The sequence below is a fragment of the Gadus macrocephalus genome, chromosome 3 (assembly GCF_031168955.1).
Source record: "Gadus macrocephalus chromosome 3, ASM3116895v1".
In the NCBI taxonomy this organism is placed as follows: Eukaryota; Metazoa; Chordata; class Actinopteri; order Gadiformes; family Gadidae; genus Gadus; species Gadus macrocephalus.
Window position 1 is genome coordinate 16,639,286 of NC_082384.1, and position 7,500 is coordinate 16,646,785.

The 7,500-nt window shown below is 45.9% G+C and overlaps 1 protein-coding gene across 1 annotated transcript in view; it reads right to left on the reverse strand.

Annotated features, from left to right (window-relative positions):
- The window catches only part of nr3c2 (nuclear receptor subfamily 3, group C, member 2), a 35,911-nt gene that overhangs the window by 23,936 nt on the left and 4,475 nt on the right, over window positions 1–7,500 (reverse strand). The gene's annotated exons all lie outside the window — the stretch shown is intronic.

Genomic DNA, 7,500 nt, shown 5'->3' on the forward strand with positions numbered 1-7,500 from the left:
CATTGTGAAATGTGTAATGATGGTATGGCGTTGTGCTGGGTTTAAATCCAGCAGGGCTATAGATGGCTCTCTGGCTACCAGGGTTTCTGGCTGCAGCTACACTCCTGCTGCTGACAGTGATGCTAACACGACCAGAGTCCCTCTGCCGCCTGCCTAGCCCTCAGCTAAACCCAAATGATCTCCCGTTTCCAAGCGCTTCCTTCCGCTCCACTGGCTCTTGACTGTGCCGTCCCTCCCGCCTCCTCCTCCTCCTCCTCCTCCCTCCCTCCCCGGCCTCCTCCACCTCCCCTTCCTCCCTCCCTGCACCTCCTCTTCCCTCCTCTTCCCTCCTCCACCTCCTCCTCCCTCCCTCCACCTCCCCCTCCCTCCCTCCACCTCCTCTTTCCCGCCCTTCTCCTCCTCCTCGTTTGCTCCACTCCCCCCCCCCCTCTCCCCCCATGCCTGTGTCTCAATCCTTTAGCTCTCTTTCCACTTATTCACCAACACGCCCCCACACAGACACACACAAACACAAATACACATAGTAATTTGTATCGCATGCACACACATTCACACACGCACACACAGGCACACACACACACACACACATACACACACAAGCACACACACACAGACACACATGCATAATGCCCTGATGGAATGAGATCTCATGTGAAGTGACCCTGCATGGAGGATGCAGATATATGAGATAATGCCATTAGAGCTGAAATTGTTTGTACCTCTGAGACCGTCCTTGTGTGTGCATGCATGTGGGCTCATTACTGTATATGGGTCACTATTTATCTGCATATCACCGTGCGGTTTCACTTTTTTTCATCCACCGTCATTTATTCACGACTGAGCGGAATAAAACGTGTGAGGGGGCACCACCGTGACTCGTGAGCCCCTCTTCTTTTTTTTTTAACAAGGCTCGCCGTCAACGGGAATTCACCACGGTGCCGCATTTTTTAAGCATTAAAAAAAAAGAGAAGCACACAAAAAGAGGAGCCCGCATGAGTGCGCACCGTGCCTGTGTCCGGGATGGAGCAGAAGTTGTTTTGCGAGCGAGCAGAAGAAGTGCGCAGTGTGTCTGTGTGGCTGCTGCCAGGAGCCGGGGTGGAGAGCTGCAGGAGGCAAGCAGCAGCTGTAGTCCCACCACTATTTCTGGCTAAATCACATGACCGTTACATAAGCCCATTTTTCTTGCTCTAAAAAACAGTAAACTGCGACACAGGAAACACAACGCAGCCCTCCTCCTCCTCCTCCTCCTCCTCCTCCTCCTCCTCCTCCTCCCTCATCCCTCCTCCTCCCGCCAAACGCCCCCCCCCCCCCCCCCCCCCCTCCAACACCACGATCTATCCACACGCGCACACTCACACACACACATTCCGGAACATTACACACGCACACACACACACACACACACACACACACACACTATCAAACACTATCCCTTCCAAAAGACACACACACATAGACACACAAACACACACACAATCCCACCAAATAGACGCGAAAAAAAACAAAAAACTACACACACACATTCCCGCTTGAATGGGTCGGCCAAACGTCAGTATTTGATTAAAAAAAGGAAAGTCCTTCTGTCCAGCGACCCGTTTGTCTTCTCCTCTGAATGTTTTTGTTGGAGATGAAACACACACACAGGCTAGAGGAGCTGCAGCGGACAGGGATGTAAAGTTGGTGTGGGAGTTTGAGCAGAACTAATTAATTTAGTGCAACTCTTTTTTTTGTAGATCTATCAATGTAACCCTTTCACTTATTAATTCACAAACTCTGTGTGAGTGTGTGTGTGCATACCTGTGTGTGTATGTGTGTGCACATAATGTGTATGTGTGTGTGTGTGTGTGTGTGTGTGTGTGTGTGTGTGTGTGTGTGTGTGTGTGTGTGTGTGTGTGTGTGTGTGTGTGTGTGAGTGTGTGTGTGTGTGTGTGTGTGTGTGTGTTCGGGCCTACTAGTGCGTGTGTGTGTGTGTGTGCCTGCCTGCATGCCTGCCTGCGTTTGTGAGTGCACATAAAAAGCCCAATTTTTCAGATAGTCGTGGTCTGCTTGTATCTTAGAGGGATCTCGTTTTGTGCAAAATTCTTATAATTCTCTGTTTTTGAATTCTTTGGACAAAAACATCTATTTTTATGTATTTTTATTTTAAATAAATCTTCCCATGTGAAGCAACGACATTGGTCTCACATCAGACGATGCAGCTGCAGTTCATTTTCAACCCGATGAAGAACCGGCAGGACTTCCACACGGCGCTGCGTGAGTGTCGTCTCGTGTTCATAACTCACCCAATTACTCGATAGCGTAGTAACCCTTCACGGCGCCGGCGGTGGCTCCTTTATGCCTGGTGATGTCACAACGTGGCAACCGCCTGCTAGGTAAACTCTGTTGTGTGTCAACTCCCACATACATCAGAGATTAAGTGGGAAACACAGGGGCCTATGGGAGCGCTGCTTTAACAGTAATCGCGCGTGCGCATGTGTGTGTGTGTGTGTGTGTGTGTGTGTGTGTGTGTGTGTGTGTGTGTGTGTGTGTGTGTGTGTGTGTGTGTGTGTGTGTGTGTGTGTGTGTGTGTGTGTGAGTGTGTGTGTGTTCATCGATACTCCAGGGACATGCTCCAATGGATTCAACGATGCGATTTAATCCTTGAGACGATACCTTTAGATTGTCCTGAAGTGTGCTCCTGTGTGTTTGTGTTTGAATGTGTCCGTGTGTGTGTGTGCATGCACCTGTGTGTATATGTTTGTGTGTGTGTGTGTGTGTGTGTGTGTGTGTGTGTGTGTGTGTGTGTGTGTGTGTGTGTGTGTGTGTGTGTGTGTGTGTGTGTGTGTGTGTGTGTGTGTGTGTGTGTGCGTGCCTGCATGTACGCATGTGTGTGTCAGTGTGTGTGTTTGAAAATAACTTCCTAGATGGATGACCTACTTTTATCCTGCAGCAGCAGCACCTACCACAAGAAAAAAAAAAAACTCACTAATAGCTGCTGGCGAATGGGAGTCACTGGATAGCATATAACTAACGGATTAATGCTATTCCCTCGTCACAATGCATTCCCTGACGTGTCCGATGTGATCATGCACCATTGTGTGATTGTGCATTAAGTTATCTCATGTTGCGTGCCACTAAGCAACCAAATACAAGGGAAAACAATAAAATGGCAAACAATACGAAACAGGTGTCGCGCATTTAGTGGTATTGTCCCCACCCTCCCGGCCGCTCAATGTCAAACAACGACCCCGGGAGTGTTCGGCAAATGGCGGCAGTCAAAGCCGTGGGTGGCGCCTGCATCCCTCGCCAAGCCCAGGACCAGCTGTGGGGGGGAGCTGGGGATACGGCACCCCATCGATGGAGCTACACTATCTGGGACTTTAGGAAGTAGGCTATGGAATCCAATATGGCCCCCGTTAGAAGCGGCTGCTTTGTTTTGAATAAATTCCATTTTTCTCTGATGATATATCTGAAGTTTGATGTCGGATATCTGAGTTTACTGTTTTGTTTTTTTCTTTCAATATCTCTAGGCCTTCTCAGGGAGAGCTCTCGTGCTTCTGTGTTTTACATAGATCACTGTCGTTGCTTTTTGTTTTACTTTGAGCTGTTATTTGCATAGCTAACGTTTAGGACTAAGAACCATGCCCGATTACTGTACATTCAAAGACTGAGAGAGAGAGAGAGAGAGAGAGAGAGAGAGAGAGAGAGAGAGAGAGAGAGAGAGAGAATCCCCCACCACTCCAAAACCACCACAAAATTATTGGAAAGTATAACTGCGGTAGTTTCCCTCTTTTGCATTGTGTCAATAATGCACCATTAACGGCCCGTACAATACCAGGGTGTTTGATACAGCCGCCCCGCCTGCACACGCCTTGAATTACCAATGTAGCCAGTGGGAATGTCCAAATATTCAGAAAGATGAAGAGGAAATCTCTACCCTCATGGATGCCCCATCCCAAAAACAAACGCACACCAATTATGGGACAAAACAATATGGGTGTGGAGCCTGGGATGGGTCTGTTGTCGCAGACTAAAGTAGTTACCCGCATCAGTTTTGTGGAACCACTTTTGCTCCAAACGGTAGGAAGAGACAGAGGCCTTTAGACACCCCGGAGACTACTGCACTACGGATCCCATAAGTCAAGACACATGGAGGAAACTGTGTTTCGACGTGCACCCGTGTGTATGTTGGCCCGGACTAAATTGTTTGTCTGCTACATCTTTCATTCAACATGCATTCAACCAAAACTTTGTAGATACAGTATGACTTGAGATGGCGGTGTTTACTTCCAATGCCTGTGCATGCATGTGCAAGGATTTTTGCATGTGTGGGTTTGTGTGTGTGTAATTATATATCTGTGTGTGTGTGTGATATTGTACATGAGAGTGAATGTGTGTGTGAGTGTGATGGTCCGTGTGCTTGTCTGCACGCATGCACGCCTGTGTACAATCTCTCATCAAAGGAGACTCCGTGGGACATGTGTTGCACGGTTTGCGATCAAGACAAGAGCGCTGTGTGGCTGCCTCCCAACTGGAGCCCTCGCTGCACACAACCTGAGGCATTCAATCCAGCGCGGGTGGGAGGCGGATTATTCCGACAAAGCCTTCTAATTGGACGGCGGGCCTGCCCGTCAGAGCATTAACAGTACAGCACTTGTCCTCAGATGACTCTGGCCCCGGCTGCCAGGGAGGCGGAACTAAGTAATAGGGGATTTTTTTTTCTCTTTTTTTTATTTTCTCAGTTTGACACCAGCGCCATAGAAACCGTGACCTAGCCACGCTACAGTCAACACCAAAAAGGAGGCCATAACTAGGTCGTTACCGAATAGTTCTGGGAACCTTTTTTTAACGACCACGAGGCCAGCAACGCACAGCGGGGAACAATGATTGTGTGCGACTTGTATGCGAGCTCAGTGTTGTTTACTTGTGTACCGTTACTGTTACGGGTGTCCCACTCCAGGCATACCGAGCTCTTGATGACATGCTAGCAATACGCTGGCGTACGCGCCTGGAGTTCTTTGAATCGTCCAGCGCTCCACATGAAGTGGTTTTTATTGAGAGCAGCTGTCTTCTATCAACAAGCCAGACCTGGGCACTCCTTCTTCTCTCATTGGTCGATGCACTTTCTTTTGTTTGATGGTTTACGTTTATATATCCATGCTATAATATCAAACACTTCTCTCCCCAAATGCAATGTCAGACATATAGAAACCAGAGCTAATCACAGACTAAAGCCAGCAGATCAGGGGAACCTTCTTCAGGCCAGGATCCGTTGCAGTTATGCTGGTCTGGGCTGTGTTATTTCTGTCTGGAAACCGCCGGTTTCTTTTGACACTTTAGCCTCTGGTTGACAAATTGAGCATTCTGTTCATGAAAATGACTTTATTTCTTCAGCAGCAGAAAATAGTCAAAAAGAGTAGTCCTTCCTCGAAAACACACAGAAAAAAAACATTCAGTGCTGCTTATGTGTGTGTTTGTGTGTGGATATGTGGACAGGGAAGGCACCATGCACTGGTGGATAGCTGCAATGAATGTGTGTATCATTAATTCATATTGATTACATTTTTGTGACTATCATTAATATTAAACACAGTTGCAAATATTGTCCTATTAATTGTTATCTCTATAGGGGTGTACCTATAACACAGACTTTTTATTGGAAGGTTCTAAACTCAATCTGTCCGAGACAATCTGATTGGTGGATGGATCGATCTGAACAACATCCCAGCACTTCAAGGTAGAAGTCTCTCTCTAACAATGGTCAAACGCAGAGAAATCCGAGACGGTGGGCCTAAGGCTCCGTCCCATTGCATGTCATTGGCGTCCTATGTCCTTTACCTCTTGGGAACTACTCGGAAAAACAATAATCCAGTAAAGATCTAATTTATTGATTCTTTCAATATCTATCTTGCTATCTACAATGTGTTACTTTGACAAGATGCTCCCGCAAGCCACCGAGTTGATTCTGTATTTCCCACGCATTGTTTTATCTATTTTTGTACCCGCCCGAGATAACGACGCCACCTGCGATCGATAGTGTTTCCCACACATTGACTTTTGTGTGCACTATTTGAAATGGGTACAATCTTATTTCATTGTGGAGCTGTGCGTAACACATGTGTGCCCGCTCTAGCTCTCTCTCTCTCTCTCAGCAACACGATGACAATGAGGCGTCTGTGGACAGCCCCTCCTCTCCGCGCATACTCTGACATCACAGCAGGATCCTGCACCCTGGAAGGATTTTGGCCGTCATCTGAACCTCCCTGCTGAGAAGACGGTTCTATGGCGGTTCTATGATTCTATGATTTCATTCATAGATATTCACTAGTATGAATTCATCCAATGAATTCATGATTCATTCATAGAATCAATCCGGAGTTCACAAATCAGTAAAAGGAATGCCCAAAATACGAATCGAATCGAATACACTGTCTAAATCTCGTTAAATCTTGTGTTGGTGTGAATAAAGTCCACCAACATGGAAAGTCTGTTTGATTTGTATTATAAACGGTCTATGTGCGGTACAACCACAACAGAGCTTTACTGGCCACGCAGTTCTTTACTTGATTTTGACTGTTGTGTAGGGGATACACGTTCAACAGCCATTTGAATCCATTGGGAACGTGCAATGTCTCTGGTTTAATTGTTTTGGATAAGGCTATTGTTTAGGGGAGAGTACCTTCTAATTCTGCTCTATAGAGAGGAGAGCTGCTGCCAGACTGCCTCCCGGGCAGGTATACACCACTTGAACCACACGGTACTCATGACGGTGAACGTGTCTTTAGTTCCCCTCTTCACATTACTGTAATTCAGGGTCTGAATATCTGTTGAACATCCAATATCTTTATTTTAGAAAAATCCCCCCCCCCCCCACACACACACACACTCCCATCAGCTACCACCACAAGTAGAATCTCAATAGAAGACACAAGAGCAGATGGCTTATTGTTAAGCTCTCATGCCATGTAGTCAAAAGGTTGTGGGTTCAAACCTGACAATTCCAATATTAGTAGCGTCATTGAAAGTTACTAGGGAAGTCTCACGTCTATAGTGTATTGGCTAGTGTGTTTGACTCCCAGCTCGAACTTACTAAATCTGGTTTAAGCTGCTTAAAATTAAGCTACTTAGAATCAAGCTGCTCATATTTAAGGTGCTGGAAATTAACCGCCTAGAATGAAGCTACTTATAATAAGCGGCATATATAAACATTATCGATAGATATGAGATGAATTAGAATAAATGCCGAAACGATAAATTGTAGATAAATGTCTAACTGGATTCAACTTTAAGATAAAAGTATATATTTGTTGGAAATTTTCAGTTTGTAATGGTGAATCACACTCACACCTAAAAATAGGGGACCTTACATTATAAGATTTCTTAAATTTTAAGTCCACTTGAAATTGCTTTGAATTTAAGCAGCTTAACTTCTAAGCAGTTTTAAGTGTGCCTCAAAATGCATCTGTTTAATTTTAAGCTGAATGATTTCAAGCATCTTACATATTAGATGCTTATTTTTAA